This window comes from Sapajus apella, unplaced genomic scaffold, assembly GCF_009761245.1.
Source record: "Sapajus apella isolate SASKATOON/1434 unplaced genomic scaffold, GSC_monkey_1.0 scaffold109, whole genome shotgun sequence".
Taxonomy (NCBI): Eukaryota; Metazoa; Chordata; class Mammalia; order Primates; family Cebidae; genus Sapajus; species Sapajus apella.
Genome location: NW_022437049.1, coordinates 4,480,397 through 4,499,522, shown reverse-complemented (window position 1 = coordinate 4,499,522; position 19,126 = coordinate 4,480,397). Strand labels below are relative to the sequence as shown.

The window sequence follows — 19,126 nt, the reverse complement described above, 5'->3', positions numbered from 1 at the left end:
TTGACAGCCTTTGATAAACAGTAGCTAATTTTGTTGAGCACTTATTATGTGCCAGGTACTAGATTAATTCATTTAATCCTCAAAACATTTAATGGATGGGTATTATCACCATCCACATTTTAAAATGACATCAACTTGGGCAAGACAGAACAGAGAGGAAATGGAAGAGGCAGGATTTAGATCCTGCTAGTCCAGCACTGGCGGGCTTCTTCTAACTATAGTCCATGTTGACAAGTAGGCGTGGTTGGGAATTTGGGGAACCTAGCTTAGTATACCACATCGACAGGGCCAAAGGAAATCTAGAAAGATCATATGTGACAAAGGACTTGGTAGGCACCAGGGTGCATAAATTACTATGTTGTGAAAGTAAAGGTCATCAGATTATCTCCACTCAGAATCCCTCTGTTGTTACGATATGTGAACCCCAAATATCTGAGACACTCTCAGTTAATTTAAAAGGTTTATCTTGCCAAGGTTGAGAAAGCCTGCATGTGACACAGCCTCAGGGGTTCCTGACAACATGTGACCAAGGTGGTCAGAGCACAGCTTGGTTTTATACACTTTAGGGAGACTAAAGACATCAATCAATATATGTAAGATGTATATTGGTTCTGTCCAGAAAGGTGAGACAATTCAAAGCAGGGGGGGGCTTCCAGATCACAGGTAGGTGAGAGACAAATGGTTGCATTCTTTTGAGTTTCTGATTCACCTTTCCAAAAGGGGCCATCAGATATGCATTTGTCTCATTAAGCAGAGGGATGACCGAATAGAATGAGAGGCAGGCTTGCCCTAAGCAGTTCCCAGGTTCACTTTCCCTTTAGCGTGGTGATTTTGGGGCCCCAAGATTTATTTTTCTTTCACAATCCATATGTACATGACAATCCATCTTGGAGAATGGTACACACCTCCAGTTCCATAAAAGGATAGAGGGCACATGTATAGGCAGCTCAAACAATGGCTCCAATAATTCAGCAAGATTCACCCCAAAATTGATGGTTGATGCTCAGCTGCCTTCATGGTCCAGTCTTCTACAGTATAATGACTCTAAATCCGTCACCTCAAAAAATGTTCATGTTTCTCAATGGAATGACATCAATCTACACTTTTTGATCAACACTTTTCAGTGATTTTCTTTTGCTCATTTTCCATAGGCTTCTTTATCTCTAAGGATTTCTCAATTTTATTTCATACATCCTGGCTTACATACATAAAAATGCTAGTGCTGCTGGCATTCTCAACCCCATGTTCATACATTCCAGTCCTTAGCGTGTCAATAATAAGACCAAATGAAGTGCTGGATATGTGCCAGGTGATGGTCTAAGCAACTACATATATCCACTCATTTAAATTTTTGTGATGACCTCATGAATTGGGATTGTCTATAAAGAAATGGGAACAGAGAATGTTCCAGCCATTTGCACAGCATGTATTTGCCAACAATATATTTATACTTCAACCCTAATGTCTCCCTTGTAGCTTTACCTTATTCATACTATATTACCAACTTCTACACATATATTAGTGCAAATATTAGGGCAAAGAAATTTCCCAAAATATCAAAAACATGAGGCAGTAATAATAATGGCTACCATTTATGGAGCTAATGGTATTTCACATAATTTACAGTTTCAACAGCAATCCTGTAAAGTTGTACAGTTGACTACATTTTAAAAAAACTCTCTTAGAGAAGTCAGATAAGTCAAGTAGATTTTTAAAGATCATCAGCAGGTCTGTGGAGATCTGAACACAGATCTGATCTCTTAACTATAATCCATCACCTTAATATTAGTACACTGGCCACAATCAGCTTAGTATTGAGGAAGGAGACCCTTAACCCTCTTAAGCTTCTAAGACTCCTTCCCCCTAGACTTCTACATTGCATTTCAATAGGAGAAGTTAAGGCTAGCAGACTCGGGTGCCACCCTTAATCGCACTCCTATAGATCGCAGGCATGGTATGGAGGAATCTTTCCAGAAGGCATTGTTTTTACTTAAACACAATCACACCCCCACCTAAGTCACGTATGCCACACCTACGTCATGGATCAAGACCCTTTCACATGTAATTTGTAGAGTTGTAAGCCCAAGGCCCTTTCACATGTAATTTCTAGAGTTGTAAGCCCAAGACCCTTTCACATGGAATTTCTAGAGCTGTGAGCCTTTAAAAGGGCAGGTATTTTCTTTGTTAGGGGAGCTTGGCTGTTAGGGAACTATGCCGCCTCAGCTCCGGGCCGAATAAATCACCCCTTCCTTCCCAATTCGATGTTCGAGAGGTTTTGTGGCCTTTCCTGCTACAGCATACTCAAAAAAACACTTGGATAAAGAATAATTATTTTAGAAATTCTAAGATCTGAAGAAGGAGGTGTTGCCCAAAATTAAACATAAACTCTACGCCTTAGGAAAAATAGTTTCTAAAAGTTCAGAGAAAAGGTAGGTATGATTCCTAATGACACTATAAAAGTTAAAATGGCTGAAAGAAGAAGGAAGTTTCACAGGAAAGAATTCAATCAGAACAATAACAAATGACACTGATCATGAAGGAAAAAAACTAAGTTTTTTTTTAAAAAATAGCTCTACAAAGAGCTCTCTAATGATCTTAGATTTTTAAAGAAATGCCTGAAATAATGGAAGGAGGCATATATAACAAAGCAATACAAACCAGCCATATAATACTAGGAAAAAATGGAGTCCAAGCTGTACTGAGGCTTCACAGGACAGTGTAAGAGCACCAAAAGGGGGGATTCCACTGGCTTCAGCAAAGAAAAAAGAATGAGGAATGAATCAGCCCACTGCTTGGGGGCAAATGGTGTCATATTGAAAGCAAACAGAGAGAAACAGGACAATTCAACTTCTATATCACTTCTCTATCAAGGAAAGCAACCTTCAAACTGGGATGGCTAGAACAAATATGGTTAGTAGGAAATTCAAACCTGAGATAGGCAAGAAGACAATAAGAAAACACCTAGCCTCTCTAAATGAATTCAAGTCCACAGAACCAAGTGAATGACTTTCATCCTACTTCACCAAAGAGAGGTGTGGACTAGAGCAGCTGCAGGGAGAACTGTAGGATTAGGGAGACAGGAATATGCTCCAATTTTTTTTTAAAGCATGGAATATGTGTGCTACATAACATTGTAAAATATCAATGCCCAGCAAAATTTTAAAAGTTTAAATATATTTTAATATTTAAAAGATAACTACTAAACAAAATTACTTGTGCCAACAGAATTCTTATAAAATAAGCTTTACCAAACTAACTTTGTTTCTGTGTTGAAAAGTTACCATGGGATGTCAACACAGTTTCCTGGGTTGAGATTTCAAGAAGTCATCCCCAAACTATCCCTATGGACAATATAGATACACATAGGCTGAATGATGGTTACATAATGAAGAGTTTCTTAACTAGTTGAGTATCTGGAGACATAAGCTGTTTATACATTCAATTCTGTCTACCTAGAAAGTAGTGTGCATTGACGGAGGGGTGCTCTTCTTGCTCTGGAGAGATAGCTCTTATATTTGGCACATTGTTATTACTCATATGACTATGTAGAAATTAGACACATGATATTTTGATGCAGCCATTTTGAAGACATGCTGACAGCCCTAGAAAACAACTTAATGTTAAGAAACTTGTTGAAGTAGCAATTAACATAACTACACACAAACTTCATTCCTATCTTTATTCCATTTCTGAGCACATTTTAGAAATGCAATCAGGTCAAGCCCAGGAATGGGACAGGGTTCTGAGATATCTATTACTAGAGAATAAAAAATGATATTTAATAAATAATTTGGTATAAAATATAAGCTATTTTGAGGCGCCTATTTTGATGTGACCAAATCAAAATAGCCACATCAAGATTATTGCATGAAAATCTTTTCCCATGTATTTATCTGCATCATAGATTTTGGAACTCCATTGCAATAAGGACAGATCTCTCCAGCATATCACCGTAAGTTCACTTTCCTGGTTGGCCATGGCTCATTATGCTTCTAATATTTGTGAGGATACAAAGATGGAGCAATAGCTGCTACACTGGCTGTAGAGTTAGCATTTGATAGCTCTCCCCTAAGCCAGGGGGTGTCTTCTCACCCAGAGGGAATACAGGTAAGTAGACTGCATGTCATTCCAGGTTCTTTGGTGTAAGCAACAGGAATAGACCCTGGCTAACCAAAGCAAGAAAAGACTTTGCAGGAAGAACACTGGGCAGTGGGTGCAACAGCAGAAAAGGTGAACAACCAGGTTTTGAGACCGCCCAGAATCAGAGTAGCTTCTGGATGTCAGTGGAGAAGACTGCATCTGCAGGGAAGTGCCAAGTACAGCTTCAGATCCACCATCCATCTGTCCCTCAGTGTCTCTACTCAAGTTTCGGAGCTTGTCTCTTGTGCCCTCCCCTGTGATTAGGGCTCCTGGAGTCATGTGATTAAGGGACAGCCACATGGATGGAAGAGTGCAATTTCCCCAAGGGAAAAAGAAGGGCTCCATTACCAGAAGAAAGAGGCAGTATCCCAGGAAAGAGAGAAAAAATATATACAAATATATCGACTAGAGACTTAAACTTGAGTCACTCATTTTCAAAAATACAGGTTTTACCTCACCTGCTTCATGTAAATAAAGGATGTTGTTGACTGCAAGTTCAGTAACCGAGAACAGTATTTATGTCACATGTGTTTGATTTTAATAACACTCTACTGTCAACCCAAGGGTGAGGCTAGCTACATCTCTCAGCTTTATTCCCATCTTATGTAGGGTTTAGTTTTCAATTCCCGATTTTACCTTTTAGGAAGAACGCTATATTTTAGGATATTTGTCTCAGGCCCCATTTCCTCTCTTCTGTTCTCTTCTCTGTAATCTAGCGGCCCTGGGACTCTGCAAAGTTAATTTCTGCAAGTCTCTTGCCAATAGTTTTCAGTTAGGGTGTGCCAATGGAAAGCATGGCAAGAAACTGGGATATGAGAGGTGGGAAGAAGCAGCTCTCTTCCTGAATCTGCATTCTCTCCACATCTTTCCAGCAGCAGGTGGCAGCTCACGTCCAAGGTCTTTTGGCAGTTTCCACATCTGTATGGAAAACCTCTTCCTTGGAGCCAGTGCTGGTCTCACCTGCTGAGATGCAGCATGTTAGTGATGCCAGCAGCAGCCATGGTGGTCCCAGCATTAGCCAGGCAGTGCCCCTTCAGTTATTCCACCATCAGCAGCTCAATTCCCCTTGGCAGTACCAGCACTGTTCATGGTGCCTCTGCCATGGTTCCCACTCTGCCTTGGGTGCTCCTCACCCCCACCCCACTGGGATTCCAGGTAGCAGGACACTTCTTATTCATTCTCCAGCTGTAGGAATGGAAGCCACTTCCTGAACTTACTAATATTTGCATTCTCTCATATTTGCCTTTATTAGTTCATTATTATTAATATAATTGCCTTATATTAATTTCCCTTTATTGGAAATACCGAGAATATTTCTATCTTCTTTTCTGATGCAAATGCAGAAAAACCAGATTATGTCCAGAGTCAGACGGTAAGGGAGATAGAGACTGTGTCACACTTGAAATGTGCATTTTGTACAAAGGAAGAGTTAAAGAATGTGATAACTGGCTTTAACTGTCTGAAGAGCTTTCATCTGAAAGGGGGACCATATTTATCCTGTGTAGCTCCAAAGGGCAGAAATGGGATTAGTGAGAAGTCTTAAGGAAAGGGCTTCAGCTCAAAATAAGGAACAGTCCTCTAAGCACTTGACCTGCCCACGATGGAATGTACTGGGTTCCTTTATTGAGGGGTAGTCAAGCAAACAATGGGCTTCCATTCCTCAGAGACACTGGAGGGGAAGCTACCAGAGTGATAAACTGGACAAAATCAACTCTCAGAGGCCCTGTAGTTCCCCTGAAGAACTACAGATTTCAATAAAAGGTTTGGTCATTTTCTGTTGAAGCTGTAACACAAAGCTAGGATGTTTAGTGACCTACAGAAAAATGTAACATTTATCCTCTGGGGTCTATCTTGGTCCCAGACTAATTTAAAATAATGACTCTTATCCCCAAACTGAAGAAATTCAGTCTCCATTATTACATACCCCGCTGAAAGCTGACACGGGTTACTAAGAAGCCCCTCATTTGCTTTCCTTTCCGCTCCCACTGCGTCCATTTCATATGCCTGGGATTTATGCCCCAAGGGCTTTAGAGAGCTGGGGGGATAAGGATGATTGCAGTCTCCACCTAATGGAATCAAAGTGTTCTAGTGCTCTGAAGAGAATTACTCATCATTGTGAATCTTGCTTGATGGATCCAAATCTCTGAACTCTTCTATCCCAGGCTAAGTCTTCCCGTCTCAGCCTTGTAATTCCAAGGGATGGGTAGACAGTTATGAGGGAACCAGACAAGATATCAAAACCTTAACAAGATTATCTTCCTGCCATCACGAAATCTCAACCACCCTTCCAATTATTACTACAGCTGTCAACGAGTATTGCACATATGTAGAGCCCCCACCTTTCTGATCTTTGGGGCACACGTGATGAGTCTCAAGACAGCTGTCTCCATCCAGTAGTTTTCCTTTCCTGGTATAAAATGGGCTTCAGTCTCACAATGGCAGTTTAGAGATGAGGGGGACAGAGAAAGCCATTCTCTCTTGGGTACAGTTCAACAAAATAGAGAAACACAAAATTCTAACCTCTAATATTCACAGAAAATAGGAACTTCTGACATACTGAAAAAAGCATTGTCTCACATTTTCCATCTCAAGATAGGAACATTGGACCAGGAAAAAAATGTGATGATTTAATCCAAAGAAACATACCACGGATATACAGGACCAGAAATGAAACTAGAACTCATTTTGACCTAGACCAGGGTTACCCCTCCCACCCCCACCTTATTGCTTCAAATAATCTTACATTACAAAAGAGAAAACTATGGAATTCAGTGTTTCAGTGTCTCAGTCTAGGTGCTTAGCAAGTGAGGGTTCACACTGACAGCAGGATTTAGTGACCTAGAAGTAGCATCTTTCACAATAGAGCCCATTGTGTGGATGATACTGCTTTTCATTCTGCTTCTTCTTATTTCATCCCCACATTCTTCCTATTTGTTCCATGTCATGGGGTGCCTGCCCAGGAGACAAAGAGAATATCCCAGAAGTGGTAGGTAGACCGACTTGCCTATAAGTGTTCAATTCTCTGGGCACCTGTCATGGTTTAGGGACACCAGGGTTAAAATACTTACATGCCTTTAAGCCTAAAATTCCAACAACAGTGGTCCAGGCAAGGTAGCTCACTCCTATAATCCCAGCACTTTGGGAGGCTGAGTCGGGTGGATCACCTGAGGTCAGGAGTTCCAGGACAGACCTGACCAACATGGCGAGACCCCATCTCTACCAAAATAACAAAATTAGCAGTGTGTGGTGGTGTGTGCCTGTAATCCCAGCTACTCGGGAGGCTGAGGGAGGAGAAGCGCTTGAACCCAGGAGGCAGAGGTTGCAGAGAGCCAAGATTGTGCCATTGTACTCCAGCCTGGCCAACATGAACAAAACTCCATCTCAAAAAAAAAAAAATTCCAACAATAGTAAATAATAATTTTGTATAAAACATTCTCTTTCTAAAGCTTGCTTACCCACCATCCCCACCCCAAATTAGGACTGTAAGGCCACTTTCTCTTAATGAAAAATTCTTGGTTAGTTCCTGGATGGTGGAGTAAGTCCAGGCAGAGGACGGTGCTAAAAGGGAAGAATTGGGCATGAATACAGAATATCATGGTGTGGCAGGAGATGTGTGTGTAGGGGTTGGTGTTCTCTCATGGGTGGACCCATCTAAGAAATCAACTCTCCTGCCAGGAGTCAGGAAACTCCTTCCTCATCTTCCAGCTCCTGAGATTTGAATCGAATGTTTATCCAACTGCTCTGTTTCTCACATTGCTCTCTTACTACCCCTCATGTCGTTCCCCTCTTTCTGTTCCCCAACCCTCTCTCTGCTCACCCCACCCCCTCCAGTCTGAGGCAGCCATCTGGGGACCCTGCTATCCAATAATTAGCCAGGGCAGCTGCTAAACCAAATAAACTCCAGAGATTTGCAGCTGTCAGAGCGGAGTCCTGCCTGGAGGAGGGGGAAGCCAGGGGAGGCCCGCCAAGCCTTCTCAGGTGGCCAGATGACGCCTAATTAGCCCCCCTGCTCCGGAGGCCTCACCAGATGGGCAAATGCCTGGAAGCCTTGGGGAGCCAGTGAGATGCTCTGGGAACTCCCAGCATGCTGATTCCTTTCCAGCTGCCTCTTGGGCAGTGGGGGAGGATAGTTAAAATAGTAATTGGTACCTTGGGTCAAGGGGCCTTGCCTTTCCCTGCCGGGAGGGAAGATGCTCTGCTTTCCCATGGGCAGCCCCTACTCACCCTTCTCCACCAGCCTGGGGTCTGAGTTGTTGATGCTGTTGATTGAAAATGTGTGCTTTAAAAAAAAAAATCACACAGAGGAGTTGGCACTGGGAATATTTTTCTAAATGTAAACTATGCACACCATGAATTCACAAAAAGCAAAATTTAACTAGGAGGGAAACTTGAGGGAAATACATAGGTTTCATTTTTTTTCTCCCCAGACTGCAAAAGTGAGCGGCAAACAGCGTGGCAGAGGGAGGGTGAAGCGGTTAATAATTTAATCTTGATAGACTGCTGTTTCTGGGCAAGGAAGGAGTAGGGAGCCAAAAAGTAAGGGGAAGGGACACACTGCGGAGGGCATAGGTTTTATATTTCAGAGCATGAGCAATGCCCGCAAGAGAATCCTGTGGTTCTGCTGCTTAACCCGGCCACTGCACCACTGGCTACCCACGATGTGGCCATATCTACAAGCAAAGCAGGTCGTCGGGGGCCAGGCAGAAGAGCAGAATCTTACGGTGCCCTCCTCACACCGCGCTCTGTCATCATTAGAAGGAGCTTACCTTTCAGCACCCAGCAAGGCAGGAATGGAAATAGTGAGAATGAAGGTTGCAAACACTAAGGGGGGAAAATGCAAGAAGCCTCGCTGAGAATGTGCCACACGACCTCTTTACCCTTCCCTTTGACTGCATTTCCTGACTCTCCTTTTATGTGACAAAGGACATCTTTGCCTTTTGATGAAGACAATGACATCTGCGGTGTTCAAGCTCTTGACTCAAACAGCCTTGTTGTAGAAAAATAAAGGTTAGGCAAACAGGAGAAATCTGCCTGCCTCCACAGCCCTCGTGCCTGGGTTTGTGATACCCTGCAAACGCCATATGGATTCGGAGAAGCAGCCCATGTGTTTCATCTGATAGTTTCCTTTTTTAAGTGGTTGCCAAGTGAACTCACATCAGAATTGGTGACCTTATAGTCACCCTCTAGCCCAGTAATGATAGTTTTCTAGCTGAAATATGAAGATAAACTTTCAGAAGAAAATGTGATAAGACTGAGAAAATAAGCATACAAATAATTTATTATAATATTCCTTATTTACCCTTGTTATTAATGTCTCCTATTTAGGGGACCAATGTGAGGATGGATTACATTTTTGGCCAGCAGAGGACCAAGCTGACAGCAGAACGTCTTTGAGAAATCTCAGCTTTCTGTATATTCTGGAGTATAACGTATTTTCTGCCGGCTTTGGCTGATAGAGTGGACATTAATTGTTAATTTTTCTCTAACAGCCATCTGCTGAAACGCAGATTCCCTGCAAATCTTGGGAAACAGCGCCATCTAGCAGCCTTTGCTCCAAGTGCTTCAAAGCTGGGTTCATTGTCGACAGGGGTAGGTGGAAAGAAGAGACCATTCTTTTGGGGTGGACTAAGTTGGAAACATGCTCCGCACAAATCTACCTCTGACACCTGTGAGAATAATCAGTTTGCAAACGTCTGGGCTCCATTTTGCTTCAGGAAGGCAGCTCAGCATTCTATTCTGGATGGATCAGCGGAGTTTCATAAAATTACATTAGCATAGAGCATTTTATCCAGAAGACACCTCGGGACCACAGGTTTAACAGATGAGGAAATTGATGCCAGGAAGAGAAAGATACCTCTTCAAGGGCACGCAGCTAGTGTGTGTTCAAGTCAGGTTCAGAAACCAGAACCAATCCTACTATTATTCCCAGAATAGGAACAATCATTTATCAAAGTCTAGCTAAAGATGAAGGCAGGAATAAGACACAGAAGTTAGAGCATCCATCAGTAAGCAGAAAGGATGGGTATCTTTCTGAATCTATAATATCAGGGGTATGGCAAGATGCAGATTAAACCCAAGGGCAGATTTTGGCCTATGTCTAGGACACAGGCACATGCTATGAACAAATCTTTGAGCAGTGAAATGCTGATTTGGACTTATCTTAGTCTGTTCAGGCTGCTATAACAAAATACCTTAAGCTGAGTAATTTATAAACTGTAGAAATGTATTGCTAACAGTTCTTGGGGCTGGCAAGTCCAAGATCAAGGCATCAGCAAATTGGGTGTGTGGTGAAGGCCTGTTTTTCATAGGTGATGCCTTCTGTGTGTCCTCACAAGGTGCAGGGGGGATGGGACTTGCTCAAGCCTCCTTCAGAAGGGCACTAATCCCATGCCCCAGGGGAGCCCTTATGAATTAGTCACTTCCCATAAGCCCCACCTATTAATACCATCAGTTGGTTATTAGATTCCAACATATAAATTGGGAGAGATACCAACATCCAGACCATAGCAGGACTGTCCTCAACCAGCTTCCCTGTGTTCTGGCCAGTCACATTTTTCCCAGGGAGAATAACAGAGGCAGGTTTCTAATTTTAGAAAGAGGCTTTCAGGTTTTTCTCTCCAATGGCTCCATGTAACTTTGACTTCAAATGTGTCAGACTCTCTTTCTCTCTCTCAGTGAACGAATATCTTATAGACTCCTCCTGTCAAAGCTGGAAGAGACCTCAGGAAAGACTTCAGCCAGCAGGGATCACCCCTGAATGCACACTTCAATCACCAGAGGAGGCATAAAATCATCAGCACTTGGCCCCCACCCCAGACCAATTAAATCAAAATCTCTAGTGTAGGGCTTAAGTATTCATCCTTTTTAAGTTCCCTGAGTGACTCCAATATGCAGCCAAAGAATCAGTGACTTCAAACCTGACTTCTCTTCTTAGAGATGAGCAAACCAAGACTCAGAAAGACAAAGGGATGTGCCCAGTAAGCCACATGAAAGTGATGGCAGAAATGAGACTGGTTTTCTCTTCCCTGCCCTTTGCCACCTGCTCTGGCCTACAAGAGTTCCTGCCTCAGCCTCAGTTGTGTAGCATCAGAATTGGTGCTGCAGCCACGGGCAAGCAGCCAGCCAGCCAGAGTGGGTTGGCCTCTTCACACACAGCCCCTCATACATCACCATCTGTGTTTGGGAAGTACCCTGAGCACTGGGCACTTAGTACTTGGGAACCTAAAAGATGATAGGCTAAAGAGTTCTAACCAATGTGGTCCCTCTGCCCACACTGATGACATATCTTTTCCAACACTGACTTCTGAAACTGGAGAGATAACCACAGAGTAGATTTGCAGAACATTCTGGGTCCACCAAGAGATGAACCAGAGCCAATCTCCACTGGTCACTTAATTGGCAGACAGTAGGGACAGTAGTAGAGTTTGGGGTCTCTATTGTCCAGTAGTTCCCCAAAGTCTGGTTATATCCCCTTCCCTTATGCACAGTCACCCTAATAAACAGCCGCAGGTCCCTGGGGGAAGGTTGGAAGGACAATTGACAGTGTACATTGTCGGCTATGCTGCAGGATCTCCTTAAGGAGACTGGTCCTCCTCTCTTTTCCAGAGGTGTTGAGCCTGCGAAGTGGCTCAAATCTACAAACTGGGTGAGAGGCTAGGACCTACTATTGTGGTGATTCCACGTGCCCGATCTAAAGCTTTTCCATCTATGCAAAACAGGTGAGATTGCTTTCGTCTGCCCATCTATTGCTGCTCAAGGCATATCATGATGATCAACCAAGACAGTGATTTCTGTGGGTCATACTTGCTGTGCAAGATGTCAGAGCCCCCGCATCGGAAAGTGGTCATCTCATGGGTTGATAAGAATTTACTGATGACAGTGTATGTTTGAAGAAGGAAAGCTTTATTAAAAAGAAACAATGCTGGCTCACGCCTGTAATCCCAGCACTTTGGGAGGCCAAGGCGGGCAGATCATGAGGTCAAGAGATCAAGACCATCCTGGCCAACATGGTGAAACCCCGTCTCTACTAAAAATACAAAAAAATTAGCCAAGCCTGGTGGCACATGCCTGTGGTCCCAGCTACTTGGGAGGCTGAGGCGGAAGAATCGCTTGAGCCCAGGAGGTAGAGGTTGCAGTGAGCCGAGATTGCACCACTGCACTCCAGCCTGGTGACAGAGCAAGACTCCATCTCAAAAAAAAAAAAAAAGAAAGAATGCTGCAGAAAAGTGCAGTGGGGCTCCTCAGCGAGACAGGCTGCCCCATCATTTTTCCTTAAGGGTATTTATGGACCTTAAAGTGGGACCTAGAGGGTAGTTTGCATAATAAATGATTTCATTTGTAGACATTTTGGTGCCTTAATGTCGGCGAGAGTTGCACAATGAGTTTCAGCACGCATGTGTTCTGGAAATGTATGGAAATTCTAGTTACTTATAAATTTTAAGTTGAAAAGAGGTCTGCAACCAGGTGCTGACTTTAGATAAAAGAGAAGTCTAATTATTTCTAAATTCCTCAAATATAAAGTCGTTCGTCTCCACATAGCCTGCTTGATGGTCACCATGTGGTTTTTGCTCTCCCCAGTACTCTTCTGATGACCTTTACAGTAGCCACACTTATCTTGTCTTTGGTAATTAAAGAGCACCTCCTTAGCCAGGAGTGGTGGCTCTCGCCTGTAATCCTAGCTACTCAGGAGGCTGAGGCAGGAAAATAGCTTGAACCCAAGAGATGGAGGTTGCAGTGAGCCGAGATTGTGCCACTGCACTCCAGTGTGGGTGACAGAGCGAGACTCGGTCTCAAAAGAACCAAATTAAAAAACACACAAAAAAACAAAACAAACAAAAACAGAGCCTCTTGGTCCCTGCCAGCCACTCCCATCATGGCCACTAAAGTCAGAATCCCGTCCAACGGCAGCCAGGCCCAGTGTCACTTCTGGCCCACCACGGAGCTACTCGAGGACGCTGGACTTCCAATCACAAGTGTGTCTCAGTGGCCTTGGAAAAGGGAGCGGCCTCTGGACCCTCTGTGGGGACACAGTTAGGGAGTGGGTGAGTTGGTCTCCTACGATAAATCTGTTCTCCCTAAGCCTTTGGATACTTCTTCTGCTTCACTGACGACATCCAACCTTATCCTGTTCCAACCCACTTGTTGGAAATGTCTGGTCCAAGAATTCTTGCCTTATTGTCTTCGTGACAAATAAAAAACCCCAGAGAGTCCATTTTGCATCTATACCACACTTCCCTGACTGTTCCTCTAACTTTAAAATAATTTAAACATCCCATGTTAGACACAGTGTCCCAGGTTCTATAAAAATCCCTGCTCACAGGCCATGAAATAAGTAATTGCATCAATACCAAATGTTTAGAAGAGAAGAGTGACTCAGGCAATCCTAGCATAAGATCCTCTAGGGTGAGGTCTGCTGTGACCAGGAGCATTCTGGCAGGACATTAGCATGAATATTCTAGCTTGAGCTCCCCTGCCCCACACCCCAGTTCCACCTTCTTCCTTCAATCAGGGAAGTTTAAAAAAGGAAGGTGAGGAATCTGGGCCTCTTGGACCAGAAATAGTTTCAGAGCTTATAACCCCTTTACCCTTGACTTTAACTGTTGGCATTACTGAGAGTAAAACACAGAGGCTTTAGGGGTGGAGGGTGTTAGCGTCATGTGCAGGGATCTGCATCTGACTCCCCACTACACCTTGGGGTGACCCTGCCTGCAAGCCCTGACTTGAGTGTTTTGGCCAAACTAACGCAGGCTGTCAAATGATTCATTCTGGGGATCTTTGAAAACTGTGAGTCAGATCATGTAGGTCCTCTGTGAAACCTTGGGTTGGCTTCACATTTCACTCGGAATAAAGCACAAAGATTATTCCACTGGGTGCAGACCCCAGGTGCTCAGCACCCCTTCCCTCCCTGGCTCATTTCCTACCCCAACCCTCCCACCCAGCCCCTGGCTCACTGCCGTCCAGACACACTGGTCTCCTTGCTCTTCTTCAAACACATCTGGACCCTCACACTGGCCTTTTCCTCTGCTTAGCATGCCCCTCCCCCAGCTATCTCCTGACCTCTTAATCTTTGCCTGAATGTCACCTAAGTGCCACCCTGATGGGCCCATTTTAAGGTGCATCCCCCACCCCCATTTCTGCCATTTTTAGAAGGTACATGTCACCTTCTAATATACTGTATACTTTATTTATTTTGTTATTATCTGTCTCCCACACTGGAAAGTTCCACAAGGCCAGGCAAGTTTATCTCTGTTGTCCCTGCTAAATTCCCAACCCCTAGAAAATGTCTGGCACGGTAGGTGACCAATAATGATCCACGGGGCCAGGTGCAGTGGCTCACACCTGTAATCTCAGCACTGTGGGAGGTCAAAGCAAGTGGATCACTTGAGGTCAGGAGTTTGAGACCAGCCTAGAAGCTGAGGCAGGAGAATCTCTTGAACCTGGAAGGTGGAGGTTGCAGTGAGCCTAGATGGTACCACTGCACTCCAGCTTAGATGACAGAGTGAGACTCCGCCTCTAAAAAATAAAAAACAAACAAACAAACAAAAAACAATCATGATCCATGGACGAGCCAGTTGTGTGGCCAGTTTGCCTGCTTCCCTTCTCTACCACACTGGAACAATCCTGCTGTGATTAATTTGATTACTGTGCTTAGAAATTGTCCCAGCCTGGTAAAACATACAGACCCAGCAATTAACCTTTCTACAGCATTTCTTTTTAAAATTATTTCATTATAAACACACATGGTGGTTAAAGCAAGACGTTTTCCCCCCACCTAAGCTTTCCATATGTTTCTTGTAAAAATAAGTTAATCTTGTCCCACTAATAATGGGGTTCATCATTTGCTTGGGGGAGGCTTCAAGTAAAATGATGATTGTAACCCCTTTTGCACTAAATGTATAATGACTTTACAAAAGCGGCCTGCATTTAACCACACAGATGTGCCTTGAGGAAGAATTCCATACCTGAAGATAAGCAGAGCATTCGTTTACAAGGAGAGGAGGACCCTCATCAAGAGTAGGACCTTCCCAGGCCCTCATCATTATGTTATTCTTTTTGCCAGAAAGCTTTAGCCAATGAATGGCTTAGTTATTACAGTCTATTTTGAATTCAGACGGCTTTGTTATATTCTGGAAATTGATTACAAAATAGATACATGGATGAATTGGGAAAGAAATCAGATCAGAGTTATCCTTTATTTGCCAGATGTTGACTTAGAACTCCATAGACATGTTGAATATACCCAGGAAACACTTGGAGACACTGTAGAGACAGCAAGTGGAGGGCACTGGGTGTTAGGAAGGAGGGCTCCAGCCAAGCCTCAAGGATAAGGGGCACTGAGGGCAAGACGAGAGGGAGGAGGAAGCCCCACCCGTGAAGGACGGAGAGCACTGCAGAGAGCACACAGGCAAAAGCCCGAGGGGGAAATCAGTTTGACGCCTCAGCCTCTTTTCTGACTTCTCTCCTTTCTCCCCTTGGCTGGAATCCCTCACCCTGGCCCAGAAGCCAGCCTCCCTTTCTGGGAGATCCAGGGACTTCCCAGCCCTCAGTCTGACTGGATATCTCAGAGTAACCCTGCCCCCAAAACCGTGGTTGCCATGGGCTCTAAAAGTAGTTCTCCAGGTAAACAAAACTGCTTTTTTGTTCACTCACATGCAGGAAGTGGCAGATTCCTGGCCTTTCAACACACGTTTTCCTCTGCTGACAAACTCCAGCATCAAGCAGAGGTGTTGGCAAGACTCCACCTGTTTCCTGGCAGAAGCCCCTAGCCACCCCACCTCACACTGGCACAAAGGAGCTCAAGCCGTGAAAGGTAACGAAGAGTGAGCTCCATGAAGGACAAGCTGTGTGTGCTCATTCTGTTTCATTTCTCACAGGCCTGGTACACATTATCATGAATGAGCAAGCTGGTCTCCCACCTCCATCCTCATCCCTGCCATGTGGGAATGGAAAAAGGGGAGTCCCGTCCTCCAGAGTCAGGGTAGGATTACAGATTAGGGATGTGTAGTCCAGACCAGCGCCCCCCTCCAGCAGGTTTGCTCCACCCTTGGAGGGAAAGCATGACGGGTAGCGGGGGAAAGAAGCCAGGCTGCGGGCCTAGCAGTTTTCCTAATGACCAACACTTTGCAGACTACAGGCTCTGCTGAGGTGAGTCCAGGACTGTGAATGCATTAATGTTTTTTTTTTTTTTTTTTTTTGTGGGGGGGTGGAGTTTCGCTCTTGTTACCCAGGCTGGAGTGCAATGGCGCGATCTCGGCTCACCGCAACCTCCGCCTCCTGGGTTCAGGCAATTCTCCTGCCTCAGCCTCCTGAGTAGCTGGGACTACAGGCACGTGCCACCATGCCCAGCTCATTTTTTGTAGTTTTAGTAGAGACGGGGTTTCACCGTGTTGACCAGGATGGTCTCGATCTCTTGACCTCGTGATCCACCCGCCTCGGCCTCCCAAAGTGCTGGGATTACAGGCGTGAGCCACCGCGCCCGGCCCGCATTAATGTTTTTAACTGTTGTTTTTGATTTGTCTCAGCCTCCCTTCTAGCACTTCCCAATTCCATGGTTATAAGCAAGATTGGCTATTTATTTGAACAGAAATGGCATACAGAGGAAATTTAAAGGATCCTAGAAAGTCAAGGTGAACCAAAATCTCACTGAGTTATCCACTGTCTTCTCTCTGCCGTCTTTTCTTATTGTGGGGCTGCTGTATGCATTGTATCAGATACCTTCTACTTGTCACTTCATTTAACTGTAATTGCAATGACATGAGGTAACTCTTAGTGTTCACATCTTACAGAGGAAAGAACTGAGGCTCAGAAAGGTAGAGACACCTGCCCTAGCTCACACAGCTGTGAAAGAGCTGGACCTGGACAAAAGGTGTACATGGTTTTAGAGTGAAAATAGACTGCTCTTCATGAAATCCATGCAAAGATGCCTGAAAGAGGAACAAATATTTCCTGGATAGCTGTGGATGAGTTAAATTTTGTAATCCACCCTCTTAGGATGAAAGCATACAGTATCAGGATTGCATTATGTTCCTGGTAGGAAGTGGGTCAACAGGAGTAGGAAGGGTGCCAAAAAAATGCAAGCCCAGAAGAGGTCTTTGCTGACTCCATGTGTTTGTTTGCCCTAGGCTGCCTGAGCTGGCTTTTCGCCACAGGGTTAAGGTGAGAGATGCCTACATTAGTCAGCACCTGCACATAGGTCAGCTTCCCATCCTGCCTGGCAACAGGCTGGCCTGATGCATGAAGTAGGAAGCCACCCAAGCAGCGTGAAAGGAAGGCAACCAACAGGCCTCCCCTTTAAAATCTCCCCATTCCAAGGCTTGAAATTTCCCCTCATTTCATAGACGCAAACACAGAGGCACAAAGGGAAAAACTGGTCCAGAAGACATCGCTAGTCAGGGAAGAATCAGGACTGAAAAGAATGGAGTGACTCACCCAGAGCTCATCCATCTACCCATCCATCTATCCATCCATCCATCCATTCATCCATCCATCCATCCATTCATCCATCCATCCATTCAGATTCATCAAAACAGCGAAGTCCTTGGACTCATGGAGTTGATGCTCAAGTGAAAGAGGTAGATTACAACTATTAGGTATACAATACAGTGTAAGGCTAGAGAAGAATATAAAAGGGTCAGGGGAAACCTTGGGGTAACTTTGAGCAGACATGAATTAAGTGATCAGCAAGGGCAAAGTTACCAAGGAGGAAACATAGTTGGGGTGTGCAGCAAACATCAAGGCCAGAATGCTTGGACTGAACTGAATGAGAAATAGCAGGGTAGAAAATTATGCTGGGATCATAAAGAAACCTTATATGCGAGGAACAATAATTTGGATTTTTTTAAATAGTAATATACAGCTTCTCTCAAGCTTGGTGTTTGGTCAGTGGGGAACCACGCAGGTTTAACATACATATCAAGAAATGTTATTTCTGTTCAGAGCCCATCTACCCTGGCCATGGCATGATGTTCGTCCACAACGATTACAAAGTGTTCAGATTTTGTCAATCTAAATGTCATAAAAACTTTAAATAGAAGTGCAATCCTCGCAAAGCTAGGTGGACCAAAGCATTCCAGAAAGCAACTGGGAAAGAGCTTACAGTGGATAATTCATTTGAAGTTGAAAAATGAAGAAATGAACCTATCAAATACCTGCGAGAGCTACGGAATAAAACTATCGATGCAATGAAGAGAGTTGAAGAGATCAAATAGAAATGCCTAGTTAACTTTACAGGGAACAGATTGAAGAAAAGTAAAGAACTACAGAAAGTTCAGGATATCAAAGAAGTCAAGCAAAACATCCATCTTATCCGAGCCCGCTTGCAGGCAAAGGGAAGCATTTGGAAGAGAAAGTGGTACAGCAGTTACAAGAGAATGTGGACATGGAAGATCCTTCTTAAAAATCTCTGTAACCATTTCTTTTATGTACATTGGAAAATGCCCTTTGGAGACTTGAAACTTCTAAATTATTAGCTTATTTTTTACATAAGGTCACTTAAATGAAAAGTGATTAAAATATATCTTTCCTACATTGCTATCTACATTAGATATTATGGATGTTAGATTGCATCTCAGTGTTAAATCTTCACTGATAGATGTAGCCATGTAAATCATGAAAATTTTACGTATAACTACAGAAGCGAATTGTGGACATCAAAATGGTTCTGTCATTTGGATAATGATGCTAGGCAGCATTTGTATAATAACTCATGGCAAGAAATCATGGCTAGTGATATATAAAATAAAATATCCTTTCCAGTAAAATATTCTCTTCATTAATGTTATAGAAGGAGGGATACAATAAGGAACTAATAATTTCTATGACAGTGTCAAACATTATTTTGATTTCAGTATTTCCTGCTTTGGTTTATTTGCATCTCAGAAGAGCATAATGACATAATTTGATGAAGCCTATTTATGCTGGACTGTTTTGACCTGGTTTAACCCTTCTGACAGGTAGTTGTGGATGTTGGGGATGATAACTGAATAAT

The 19,126-nt window shown here is 43.7% G+C and overlaps 1 pseudogene; it reads left to right on the top strand.

The window, feature by feature from the left end:
* Positions 1-18,722, top strand: part of LOC116537372 — a 37,076-nt pseudogene extending 18,354 nt beyond the window's left edge.
* The last annotated feature ends 404 nt before the right edge of the window (positions 18,723-19,126 follow it).